Source organism: Falco peregrinus, chromosome 5 (genome assembly GCF_023634155.1).
Source record: "Falco peregrinus isolate bFalPer1 chromosome 5, bFalPer1.pri, whole genome shotgun sequence".
NCBI classification, from domain to species: Eukaryota; Metazoa; Chordata; class Aves; order Falconiformes; family Falconidae; genus Falco; species Falco peregrinus.
This window is the reverse complement of record NC_073725.1, coordinates 108,694,234-108,708,174: the sequence shown is the minus strand read 5'-3', so window position 1 is coordinate 108,708,174 and position 13,941 is coordinate 108,694,234. Positions and strand designations below refer to the sequence as shown.

General features: G+C 51.2%; 1 long non-coding RNA gene across 1 annotated transcript in view; it reads right to left on the bottom strand.

Moving 5' to 3' along the window:
• LOC114011351 (uncharacterized) overlaps positions 1-13,941 on the bottom strand; it is a 206,203-nt gene that overhangs the window by 4,647 nt on the left and 187,615 nt on the right. The window contains exon 12 of the long non-coding RNA XR_008747369.1: positions 2,590-11,691. This is a non-coding gene — a long non-coding RNA (uncharacterized LOC114011351). The remainder of the gene's footprint in view (positions 1-2,589; positions 11,692-13,941) is intronic.

The window sequence follows — 13,941 nt, the reverse complement described above, 5'->3', positions numbered from 1 at the left end:
CATTTGAACGATTTGAGGGGAGCTTAGGGGTTTAAAAGCTGATTCCCCTCTGTGTCGATCCGCCTGGTCCATCTGGCTGGCTGTCTCCAAATCAGCGAAGGATGAATGCAATCACAAAGCCAAGCCTGGGGCACCGGCGAGGTGGGGAAGGATGGGCTGCAAAAGTGGGGGTGCTGCCATGGCTGCAAGCTGGGGATGGAATAAAGCTGGATGATGGCCAGGGCTACCCAGAGGCTGCGCTGGGCTGGCAGCGGATGAGTAGGCAGAGCACAGCGACACGGCTCCTGGGCAGCTGCGAGCCCACTGAGCAGGACCCTGCGGCTCTGTGCAGGGCTGTGTGTAGAGGATAATGCCAGGAAGGGAGCAGCTACATGTGCTCAGCCCACGCTTATTGCTTCAATAGGATTTTCCAGAATACTTTTGCCCCAGTAATGGAAAAGGAAGCATGTCTGCCGCTTCCCAAGGCTGGGATGAAGTGTGCAGCCGATGGGACACCTGCTTAACCTGCACTCCCCGAGAGCCTGGCTGTTTGGAAGGAGCGAGCAGGTCCACAGGCACAGCATGCGTGGAGCAGCTGAGCGCCGTGGGGAGGAGGCACATGGAGGCGGCTGGGAGAAATGGAGAGGGCTGACCTAAATAGATGCTGAGCTAATTTATTCATTTCTCTGCTTTATTATTTAACGCGACTTCGAAACAGCTCAGGACTTCTGGTTCCTCTCAGCTCTGCTGCTGACTTTGGGATGGGGTTATTTTTGACCCGATTTTTGCATCCGTCGTGCTGAAAAGCACAGCACAGCCTTGCTCAGCACCCCCTCTCCCATCAGGCAAGCCGGGCACGTTACGGGAGAGCTCCAACGCAGCCGCTTTCTAACTAGGAGCGCAGGAAATTTTAAGTTGCTTTGAGCTTTTGCTTTACCTCCTTGCCCAGGAAGGTGTTCAGATTTTGGCCCTGCTTTGTGCGCTGTTAATAGGGAGATTTCTCTCCAGTTTAGCTGGCTGGTGAGAGGATTGGTGAGCTTGTACTGCACGAGGCAGCCTTCAGCCTCCACCGTCATCTCCCCTGGGCAGGCTGCCAAACGCAGCCCCGGGCTCTGCAGCACGGGGGCTTTCAAGGATAAACCTGGAGCCTGTCTCGCTTCCAGCCAGCCTCCTCTCTCCTCAAATCCTAGCAATCCCCTGGAACACCGTCTGGGAGGAATTTATTACAAGAAGGACACGGAGCCCCAGCTGTTTGGAGAGCTCTTGGGGCTGTGCTTCACCCTGCAGGCTGCACGTGTCCTCTGCGAGCCCACGGCACGTTTCAGCGCTGCTGAGGTTTAAAAGCCACAGGCTGGGGGGAAAAAAAAAATGTGATGCCTGTGCAGGTTGTCTGCACACATGCACCATTTCTGCGCAGGTACAAGAGGGTACGGAGCGAGCTGCTCCTGCACCCAGTGTCTGCTTACCAGGGTTCAAACCCTACCGCACCCAGCCTGCACCAGGCAGGGCCCTTGGATTTTGTTTTTTCATCAGGGTTTGTCACTTGATGTATAAATTTAGGCCAGCGTTGTATCCAGTTACCCAGCACCTCTGTTACGATTTTTTAAAATGGATTATTCACCAGCCTGCTTGATTCCTTAAAGGTTTCTAAGCAGTAAAACGAGCCCTGATGCTATTTAGCTCCGCAGCCAAGGCATTTCAGCTCACGCCACCTTCACATCACTGGAGAGTTTTGTGATGCCGCTGGGGGTGGGATAGTGTAAATTAGCAGAAGTGAGGCAGTTAACGAGGCTGCAAGTCAAAGTCTTCCAAACCAGCAGGCACCAAAGGGAATCAGCTGGGCGTGGGGCTGTGAAGGTGGGTGCTGCTGCGCCTGGCACAGCCAGCCCCTTCTCCTGCCCTCACTGGTTAAACTGGAGCAGGGTGATCCTCAGCAGGGTCCCATTCTGGCAACCCACAGGGTGCACAGCCTGGCCCGTGTCAGGCTTTGATCCAAAGGGTTTTGTGGGGGGTTCGTTGTGGTTTTTTTAATATAAAGTGATACAGTGTTTAGATATGTTGGTCTGAGAGCCTTGCGAGGCCAAAAATAGAATGAACACATAAAGGACGGAGGCAGCCAAAGTGATTGGAAGTTTTTTTCCCTCCCTATATCCCAGTCTGGAGTTTGGTGGAGGATGCCCCTGATTTTCCTGATGAAAGCAGAAAGGCACTATGCCATCCCAGAACCTCCTGGCTCTGGGGTTTTGATGCCTGCGTCTTAATTGCATGGGGCTGATTAAGATGTAGTTAAGGCTGATTGAGTGTCACTCTGGGATTTAGGATCTGTCATGTGGGCACAGCTCCTGCCCTTCTCCTCAGTGCCGGGGGGCTGTGACGGAGGGGAGAGCTGGCCGCCGGTTTTGGAGCGGGCAGCAGGCTGGTCGAGGTGAGGGATCCAGTTTGGCTGCCAGCTCTCCTTTATCTGCACAGAGAGGATTACTGGGAAGCCATGATGACAAATGCTGTGGCTAAAAAGGAAAATGAACTTCCACACAAAGATGGCTTGTTTGTGCAAAGCGGAGGGGGAATAAAGAAGCTGCCAAAAAAGCTGACATTAAACTTGCTGCTTACCTGCAGCTCATCTGATACCATGACGGAAACCTTTCATTTGCAGCAATGTAATCCAAGATGTTTTTTCTGCAAAGCAAGAAAGTAGGTTATTGCTCAAGCAGAGCTGGGGAGGGGGAAGGAGATAAGCAGGGCCTGATCCTGCCAGATGCTGTGCACCCTGCACTTCCTCTGAGCAGGGCTGAAACCCTGGCTGGCAGCCTGATTTGGGGGTTTCAGAAAGAGCATGCATGCAAACCCTTTCCAAACCTTTAGGAAAGGGCTGTCCATGCTGCCGGAGACAGGGCAGCAGGCAGTGTGTGAGGGCCCCCAGCTCTGCCTTTACCTCCTGCACCTCTAACCAAGAGACATAAACCCCATAATTCTTAGCACTCACGTAGCACATCTCATCTTCAAAGTGCTTCACTGGTGGGAGTGAATTAATGACCCCACGTAAAAGAGGGCTGCATGTCCCAAGCCCTGCACCGATGAGATGCAGCAGCGGCCGAGGTGTTTTTCATCAGCAAGGTAAGTCAGCAAACCTCCTCCTGGAGACTGGAAATCCACCGCTGATGCGCGGGGCTGCACTGTGTGGGGCCAGATCAACTGGGGACTCTAAAATCCACCATCCAAGGCAGCCCCGGCGCCCTGGAGAAGCTGGGCAAGCAGGGAGGGACAATCTCTGTCCGAGACAGGATCGGGGTCGGAGACAGGATCAGCAGCCAAGCACACCACCAAAAACCTTGAAAAATTGCGATTGGTTTCATGCTGGAAATACAACCAGGGCTGCTATCCCCAAAAGATATTAATAACTAGGCCCTGCGTGTAAACACCTCCTTTTTTCTGGCTGCAAATTAAGCGGAAGGATAGAAAAAGATTAAAAAAAGAGGAAGATCTCTCTTAACCCTGGCAACTCTTTATCACCAGAGACGGGGATGACTTAAATCACTTGAGGAGCCTCCAGTTAAGGCAAGACCGTGATACTGTAGCTGCTACATTCAAGCACAAGAGCTTTGTTTTCTGTACAATAAAAGCATTGTAGGCCTGTATGGCATGTGGATCGAAGCAAGCAAGAATGCTGAGCAGGTTGATTAAGCTCCGTAGCCCTCCCAGCACTGCGTTGTGCTGTGGCCCAGCTCCAGACATTTCCCAAGAAAATGTCCCAGCATTTGAATGTCTGGCTGCAACTTGAGATGTTAAAAATGTAGGGATCCCCTGTTAAAGGTGGGCTACGTGCCAGTGTATTTTATGTGTTGATACACACAGGCGATGGCTCCTTATTTTGCTTCACCCAGGGGGCTTTCCATGCAGACCCACTTTTCGTTTGGTTTTGGGTTACTCCTAGGGAATTGTTTCATTCCCACTTTGCATTGCCTGGGTGGATGTGGGGACAAACCGCCTCGCTGGCCTCATTGCAGGAGCTGAATAGTTGCCTGTCTCTACCTCGGCAAGTGTGTCCTGGACTGAGGACTCTTGTCTAGCTTGGTGTCCTCCTCAAGTCCATTTGAAGCTGAAATAAATAAAATAAACACAATTTTAAATCATCAGGGACCTGAAATGCATTGAGAAAGCAACAAGTGGTGCAGCCTTGGGATGAGAGGAGTTTCAGGCTCACTTCAGGGAGCTTGGGAATGGATGGAGCAACGGGAGCTTGGTCCCACAGCAAGACCCTGCCTGGATTTGAGGAGTTGTGGGTCAGGCATAGCGGTGATGCTGAAGGTGGAAGGCTCCAGCACTGGGAGAAGGAACGATGGCAGGCATTGGTGGCTCCAACACGTGTGTCTCCTACAGCATCCATCGCCTTTTCCCCAGGAGGGCAATATGCTGGAGCATCCAGGGCTGTGGCTCTGAAATGGCAGCACTTCAGTTACGGGCATCACCCAAAGCTCTGGTGTCAAGCAGTGACATTTGTTGGGAAAGAGCTGCACAGGGCAATTCCCCAGGGCAGTGGGAATGGGGACAGAAAAATACCTACAATTAAGCTGATAAGGTAAGCACAGCTTCAGAGATGTTTGCAAGTGCCAGCCTTTCTGCCCTGGGCTGCGCTAGGGCTTTGCACACATTTAAAATGACGCCTGGACCAGCTGTCCATGCAGCTGGGCACAGCGGGTACGCTGCCCATAGCCGCAGCGATGGCTGGGGGAAAGATGCTTACAGGGACCCTGACCCAAGCAGCAGCCCTGGATGTGGGAGGTCATGCTCAGGGTTATACTTTTCTCAGCTAAAGTGAGATCCCGTGCTGGAAGCTCACACACAGTGGGGAAGGGTTTGCTCATTGCCCAATGGGCACTGCAATAAATGAAGCAGCCATTAAAATAATGCTCACACAATATCGACAGCTTCAGTAAATGAAGCACATTAACCCTCTGTTGCTTAATGAACATGTGTGTGGGGGTGGTGGCCGAGGGGGCCCCTGGAGTGGGGGGTCAGGGCTTTCCAGGACCAGAAACTTTCTGCGTGGGAAAGGCTTGAGCTTTCGGACCCCAGCCCAAAGAGGCACAGATGGCAAGGCACATTCATTTCAGTTCAGGTGTGGGTTATTCTCTTGGGTGAGGTGGCTTGGGGTTTTTGACTAATATCCCAGCTGGTGGCTTCCAAAACTTCCATTGTTAACATAGAAGATACAGAAGCAAGAAGGGGAGCTAATGTGCTGGCATTCTCCTTTGACTTGCATTAGGAGATGGGTTTCAGAACACCTCCTGGGACAAAGACATCCCTTGCAGGATTTTCAGTGATACGCAATGCTCTGCTAGCAGTTACCAAGCTGCCCAGGGCAGTGCAGAGACCCCTCCACACGTGGCTGCTGCCGCTGTCCCTGCTGGGAGTAAATATTTAGGGAAAGAGTAAAAAGAAACCTTCCTTTTGGCACTTTACCAGTTTCTAGCAGTTCAGGCATTTACTAAGCTGCTTGCCCAAGTTTAATATTTTTCTAAGGAACAGCTGATTGTGTCAATATAGTGGCTCCCTCATGGATTTCAGCAGGGCAGGATGTGGCCCGACATGGCTGGACTTGCTCTTACGGCTCCATCACCAAAGCCTCAGGAGTTTTTTACCCCCCCGGAACAGAAGGAGCTCGGGTGGAGTCTTGGGCAGGCGACCAGACTGCTGCCAAGGAAAATGCGTGAGACCTGGTCCAGTATGGGCATCATACCTGCTGCGCCCAGCACTTTGTCTTACATGTCTTACCAGGTATGGTTGTGAGCACGGGAGCCGTTTGCCTGCTGGAGATGGCAGAAGAGCAGTGCAATGCATGAACACCAGCCTAGTTGGAAGCTACCATTATGTTTCTAAGCATTTGGTTAAAAATCTCCCTTCCCTGACCAGTACCCAGAAATCGATAGGATGGTAAATCAGTTCTAATTTCTGCAAGCTGGTGGTGCTCCCCTGCACCCCCCCATGCTTTCCTTTGGCCAGATTACCTGCTTCAGCCACCAGGCCGTCTCGGCTTTCCTGGCATGCGGATAGCTGCACGCTTCGCTCGGCAGCAGTGAAATCCTCCCCTCTGCAGTACCAAGCAGATCTTGCGCTATTTCTTTTCCTGCTTTTAGATGCTCAGAAATCTGCCCAGCTGCATCTGCTGCTTGATTTTTAGGGTGCAGCCTCTGCTGGTTGATTTTAGCCACGTTTTTGTACTGGGATCTTTACAGAAGGTTGTGCTAATTAAGAAATCAGATCTCCATCAAAACCGCTAATGCGAATGCCTCTTGGTGCGCTCTATGCATGCTCTCAGGGCTCACTGCAATCAGCCCATCTGTCCTGGAAGGTTGCTTCTTATCCTGGGTGGCAGCAATAGGAAGTTCCACAGATGCTGTCCTCTGATATTAAGGACATAAATTATTGAGCAGCCCAGTAGCACTGCCCTTTCACAAAGTCAGTGCTGAGAAATGACTGGCACCCTCATTTGCACATAATTCAAATGAAAACCTAATTGCACTACAGCTGCATGGCAAGGGGCTGGGATTGGCAAACAGCTTTGTTGCGGAGTTCACAGTTTCCACTAAGAAAACTTGCATTTTAACACCACTTTGTATATGTTTTTTGGCTTTGTTTCTCTGAGCCCCAGCCTGGTGCAGACCACCATGTATATCGTGCCTGGGACATTTTACTGGTTTAAATAGTGCTTGTGCCCAGCCTGTTCTGGAAATGGTGCTTAAGGCCACAGATTTCAGCCTGCCACCAGCCGCCCTGCAGGGAAATGGGCTTTAATAGGAAGGTAAGATAACATGGGCTGTAGCAACACGTCCATTAGCCCTGCTGGCATCCTACCCCCTGATGCACAGGTGCAGGGCATCTGGGTAGACACAGGTTTGCTCTGAATACTGTCAATAACTGAGCTGGTCCCCATAGGAGTGGGTGCATTGGGACATGGGACTGCTGAACGAAGCAGCACAGCTCTCTCCCTGATCACCCTCATCTCAAGCAGTCATTTGTATTAAGGATGGCCTGATTTATGATTTGGCTGGCATTAAAACACATTTCCTTCCACAGTGATTTGATCCAGGCTTTTCAAACCACTTTGTGAACTCCAACAAATCCTTAGGAAGTCTCTGGCAGGTGGATGCCTTTATATCTGTGTTGTACCCTTGGCACTTGGCAAACCTGATGCATCCAGAGGTGGTGGGGAGGACAGAATGGCTGGCTAAGATCTGGGGGTAGGTGATCTTCAAGCATTTTCCACTAAAGCTCCAAACCTGAAGCCTCTTTGAGGTTTTTTTTAGTGTGAGAAATCAAGCCACAGTGGCACAGAGTCAGGAAGAGGATGCAGAACAGAGCCCCGGGAGTCCTTACTTTGTCCCGGCATCTGAAACACCTTTCCTTCCCCTCTCCCCTGCATCATCACGCTGCCACTGCTTCAATAGCAGAAGGATCCTGAAAAATTGAAGCTCAAGGTTTTTCGTGTCTGCTCCGGCCACCTGAATCAACCTTCTGTTTGGATGGAAGCACTGAACTGTTTCTTAAAGCAGCTCTTCCTCCTACCATTAAATATTTAAGAGAGGAGCACCAGGGGAAACCATGTGCTTTTACCAAGGCAGGATGGCACAGTGCTGGGAACCACAGACTTAAATAGTAATGAGATGGCAGGTGCTTGCAGGCACAGCTCGGTTTGAGCCTGCCACTGCCCCCTGCTCTGTGGGGTGCGGTGGTCCCCACAGCATCCCCAGCATCACATCCCCACCCTGACAGCTCCCACCTGGAGTCCAAGCACTCAGCAGGACCGATGGGAGTGCAGCGGTGCTGGGGCACCGGCCATGGCAGGACAGGAGCAGAGCAAGTGGCAGCCCTGTCCCTGACTGCCGAGGGTCATCCCAACGAGCTGGTTGTCTCCTCATCATCACCTTCCCTGCTCCGCCTGATTGGGGGTGGGTGGGGGGGGGGGGGTGGAGGGTGGCAGAGGGAGGGTGTTGGTGCGTCTCAGTGCTTTGCAGTTGCTGTAGCAACTGTGGTGTCTCTGGTGGCAGGAGCACACGTTTCCCACAGCCAGGCAGAGTGTGAGCTGCTTAATTGCAAGCAGACTTCTTTTCCCCCCCCTGCTAGGAAAAAGACCCCCTCTGCCCTCCCACCAGCAGCCAGAGCCCGAGAGGTGCTGCTGAGGCAGCAGCAGAGGCACAGGGCGGCCCACGTGCCGAGTTGGAGGGATGCTGCTGCGTCTTCATGCTCCTGGGCAATCTTCCGCACACTAGTCAGAGCCTCAGCACCTCCTCCAGACCCTTCGCTGCTCCCCCTTGGCTCCTTGGCAAGGACAACCTGCCTTTCCCTAATCCAGTTGCGATGGCAGGGTGGGTTGCTGCAGCCATCCAGGCTCCTCCCTGGGGTAGCTCAGACCTGAATTTATTGCCACACGAATGAGAGCATCTGCTTTGCGAATCAAGTCTTGATCAAAACATTCTCAGCAGCAGAGGATCAGCACAAGCCTTGCTAAGTTACTTCCATGATTAATAAAAAGTCAATTTAAAATTGACTTTTAAATAATGGAGCCTTTCTCACAGGCTGGATTCCTTGGGTGCCCATTTCCAGCTATCTTGCAGGGCTTTGCCTCCCATTACTCCCCCATTTCTGTCGCCTTTGTACATCACAGGCTCTGATCCGCTCTCCCTTCCTTTTCTTTTCGAGAAACCAGAGAGATGGAGCTCCTTGAGCCAGCCCTTGGAATGTTCTGGTGCCTCTTTTCTAAGCCTCAGTGACTTGGCCGTCGCACTGATGCTTGACCTCAAGGCACATCGCTGCCGCCCCTGTGCCAGGACTATCCTTTGGCCACATGCCACTGCAGGCACCTACATCCATTCAGAGCCCATCAGCCTGGTTTGGGCTTCACCCTGTATATGTGACTCATCTTTTTTTCCCTCCAGAAACATGACTTTATATTCAGTTCAAATAAAGCACATCCTGCTGGCCTCTGTCCAATGCACCCAACAGTCCACATCAGGCAGTAGATACGCAGGAGAACAAAGCAAGCAAAGCTTAGTGCTAATGCTTCAGTGTTGCTCGCCGCACATGGTTCTGGGTTGCATCACTTTTGGTTTTGTTGGCAGAATTAAGCCCCAGGCTTGCACAGATGCAGAGACCTGCCCTTCTTTTCCAGATGGCCATGAGCTGTGGTCCAGCCTTTTCACCATCTGCCTCTGGGATGACTGCAGCCACTGCCAAGGAGGGTAGGAACCGCAAGTAGGGATGTTCCTCACAAGAGAGGGAGGCAAAACAGGAGTGAGTTGCTCCCACCTTTCCCGTCTTGAGAGTCCACCCTATAAGCATTTCCTGGTGGGAACCAAACCTTCCTTCCTCAGGTCATCACCTTCACCACAAGAGGAAGGATTAGCAACGCTCAGGCAGGGGCTGTTGTCACTCGAAGTAGTGTTTTTCACCCCAATTATCACTTGACCTGCCGTTTCTTAGCTGGTATTTTCGGGGCTGCTGCTGGGGCTTTATGTTCCCTGGGAAGTTTTCTTGAAGAACAGGTTGGCCAGTTGGGGAATGTTTCACTGCTATTTTCAGCCTGGGACGTTTTCCCTTTTTTTCTTCAAAGTACAACAAAAAACCTGTCAACAAGTCACAAAAGAGTGATCGCAGTCTAAAATATGAGCCCTGGCACGGGAGGGCATTTGACTCAGAAGCCACTTCCCATCTTTGGAGACTTGAAGTATGTTCCACTTCGTCATCCCGAAGGTCTTTAAACACTTATAAAAACAGAGTTTATTTATCCGCAGTCAGAACAGCCTATCTATTATCTTGAAGGCTGAATTCAGAAAGTTTCTTCAGAAATTTATTGGTTTCATTCCTACCGGTCTGAACAGAAGTTTTCCACTGAGTCTGTCAAAATACAAATGTCTCAATTCCAGTTTCCTTCAGTCTTTAGCAAGGCATCACATTAATTGTGTTAAAAAGCACTTTTATTAGTTACTGAGAAAGCAGGAGTCTGGCAGCTCTTCTTGACCACTAGCTATTCACTTTTGTGAAGTCTTCTTTAACAGTGGTTTGATCCAACGCAGTGGTTTTCTCCACTAGCAAACTCAGCAGTGCCTGGAGCCAAAGGGACCAGCTCCAGGCAGGGATTATTTGCCTCAGGTCTCCAGGGCTCCTACTGCTGCCCAGGCAAAGCCTTTCTGCCCCTCTTGAGGCTTCTCACATCCCCACTGTTGGAAAAAATGGAGTGGTGGAGGCACACGGTCAGCCTGAAGCCAGGGATGTCCATGACACATACATACAGAATGGGATAATTTCATCCCCACCTGTGAATGCTTTCAAGAGGGCTCAGGGAACCACCTAACAGCTTGTAGAAGTTTTGTTTTAGTCTGATTTCGCATAAGGCTGTGTTTCAGCCAACAGCTCAGCCTGGTGGTAGTGCGGCATCTGCTTTGTAAGGGAAGGGTGGTCATGAAAAAAGCCAACAATTCCCAGTCCTCTGAGTGGTGAGGAAACTATCTTCCCCCATCTGATCTCCATGGGATGCTCTAGGATAGCTCCTGCCAACATTCAGTCATCCTGGAGCTGTGTGGGCAGCCAGAACCCCAAATTTCCCACCTGCTTCCTCGCATCAGCCATCCCAGCTTCCCTTAGTCAACACCGGAGCATGTGGAGCAGGACGCCTACTGCTCGTGTCTCAGTGCCTCAGCCAGCTGCAGGATGCACACAATCCCCTGTAATACAAGCACCACAGCAAGATGCAAAGGGGTCATTAGCATTTAATGGAAAAACTTAGCTCTACTACATATTTGCTATTGACTATCCCGTCCTAAACAAGATGACAGACACAAATTGAGGTTGGCCTTTCCCTCCCAGAATTTTTATCAGTGCTCCCAACACAATGTCAAACTGAGTCCCTGCTTACGCTTCAGCTCCCGAAATACTTTGAGGAGTACCAACACGCACATGTGCAGCCCTCATATGGAAGATGTCAGTGCTCTGATAATTGAGACTTTAATGCTGAAAGGCTGAGCAGTTTTCCCTTGGCTGTCACGGTTGGCTGTGGGGAGCTTATGAAAAGAAAATAAATAAATTGGACTTACTTGACATAGCCAATGGATCGAAACCTGGAGATAGAAATCATAGATAGAAGCAGCTATGGTGGGAAGGAGCACGTGTGAAGGGTCTCGTTACAGGACCCCTCCTACGGCCGTGTAAACACGCAAGCATTAATGTTGCAAGTTGCAGATACTGGCAGGGCTGACAGGATTGCACCCAACCGTCTCCAGAACCACCTCTGCAAGCACACTCACACCATCATCTTCCAGCCAGGCATGTGCAAGTGCCCCATGCACAGGGATGACCAGGATAACTACAAGTGAGAGGCCAAGGTAACTTGGGAGCAAAGATGTTCCTGCAGAAATGGTTTGTTGGACACTCAGGTATCTGTGGAGGGATCCGCTGGTCAACAGAAACCCAGAGAGATGAACTTTCAGGCAGGAGGAAAAGCTGTGCCACCTAAAAAGTGCCGCCCAGCTCTTGCCACAACCCTCGTTGATCCCCCATTGTTTTAACACAAACTCACCTGGGGAAAAAAAATTCCCTTAGACTTGAGGATGGGTATCTGATAGCCAAATCCTACAGCTACTGGACTCATAAAGCAGCTGAAGATGTTTTGGTTGGAAAAATGCCTTCTCCTTGCTGTCAGAGGATCTGGAGGCCTTTTACCTACAAGAGTGCAAAGGATCAAGCCTGTGTGGCAACAAACATCAGGAAGGGCCTTCCTTCAGTACAGGCCCTTCATCTCTTTCTTTGATTTTGGGACTCCACTCAAAAGCTTAGACCAGAGATGTGGTAGTTAAGGGCTCAGCAAGGTCAGGTCATGGCTTCTGCATGGACGTGGCTACTGCACAGGAGAGCAAGCACCAGTGCAAATGTGCTGGAGGGACCTCATCGTCCATAATTTAGTCCAAATTTGCTTCCAAGAACTGGCCTAATGATGATTGCTGGAGGCCAGACGGCACAATTCTTCAGGTGCCAGGACCTGATGCTCTCACACGTGCTGGTTTTGCACCTGTATTATTCACCAGCCTCCTCACAGCCAGCCCTGACTTCTCTCGGCTGGATGGAGAGGAGAAGCAGGCATTTCCATCACATAGCCCTTGGACACAGCCACATCCAGCCTGAAAAACAGCCCTGTCACATGCCCTTTGCACAGCTGGGGAGAGCCTCAATTACACGGCGGTGGCCACGCACGGGCCACCAGCCCCGCTGTTTACAGGAAGTGCCGGCACAGAGCATGGAATTAGAAAGACCACAAGGAAGTGAGGGATTATTTACTGGAGATTAAAGGACATGGAAAAACCACAGGACAAATCAGTGGGGCCTAAGCAATGGTAGTTGCTATTTCAGTCTTCCAGCTGCTGGCATTCATACTGGTCATGCTGCGACGGGAGAATTTGGGAGGAATTCAGCAGGATGGGTGGTTGCTCTGCTTTTGGACCAGTAAAACCAAAGAATAGGCCCTAAACCTGCTGGAAAGATGGGAAGAATGTCTGCTCCATTCCTTCCCTTCCTAACCCATTCCTGTGAGTCTTCCTTCTCCCCAGGTGTGATTCCTGCTTTTGGACTTCATCTCCAGGCCGAGCAGCTCCAGCCAGACCTGCCTGGTGGCAAAGCCCATGGGTTAGCCCAGATTAGTCAAAATAAAGCATCTCCTCAAACCTGGAAAGAAGTGGGGTGGGGTTTGATGTCTGACATCTCAAGACCTTCAAGACAGCTGCAGTGCCAATGGGAGCTGGTGTTCCTTGGACTCTCCATGGAAAGGGGGAAAATCACCAGGTGAAGATTAATACTGCTCCTCCAGTCCAATCCAGTCTAGCCCAATTCCTCTCAAGACCATTTCTTCTCCAGGCTTTTGCCTTTATTTTAAACACCCACAACTTCCTTTCCCCCTAGAAATTTCAAGCCCATCAGCACAGTCTCTAGTGGGAAGCGACACAGGCAGACCTGGTAGCTGAGCAGACATCTAACAAGTGACAAGATGCCCCTGTTTTAAGTGCCTCAGTCCGAATGCCCATGAGTTCACCTCATTTTTGGTGAGGTCTGCTTTTCAGCTAAGACTGGCCATCAGGATTTCAGCGGTTGCTCATGAGCGCTGGAAATTTGGGCCATAAGTGCATCAGGTCTCATGTCAGTGCACGCCCACCTCTACCTGCAGCTGCAGGTACTCAGCTGCTGCTCCTGTGGCTCTCCAGGATGGCCACGTACTCAACCACACTTTTCCCAGAAAATCCCAAAAGATTTTCCAAATGCTTGGATATACTTTCTCTAGCACTTTGCTCCTGGCAGGTAAAGCTGTTTGCAGTGCTGCTGTCCTTGTCCCACAGCCACACTGGAGATTTTGCCCTCACCAGTCTCCTGTCACCAGCAGGGAGTTTTGGAGTAGCACCCAAACTCCTCCACCAAGCCCTTTCCCAGGGAGTCAGGCAACTTGTTCACTGTCTGTCTTTCCAGAGACATAGATGTCAGTTTGTTATCTACCCCCCCAACCCCTACTGTATCTCAGTGCATGAAACATCAGGACACCATCACATGCCAAGTGACAGCATCCCCCGTCCCTCCCCACTGCTGATGCAGGTTGAGCTCCCACCACCACCACCACTGCATCTCCAGCAGCACCGTGGCCCTTTGCGCTTGATGTGGGGGCGTGATTCAGCCCTGACTCAATGGGAGGGTGGCCATGGACTGAAACCCCAGCCCTGCTCCATGCACAGTCCGTGGTTAACATGATTCGGCTGGAAATTACAGAGCTGTGGCAAAGGTGGCGGGAGGGAGGCTCCCCTTGGCCAGGAGGAGCCCACAAGAGGCTCCCACTGACATTCCTGCCTTCTCCCTCGCTCTGCAGCCATGAGGCTGAGGGAACAAACGGCGTGTCGCCTTCATGTTTGACCCAGAGCAGTGCTTGGCCACTGGCGC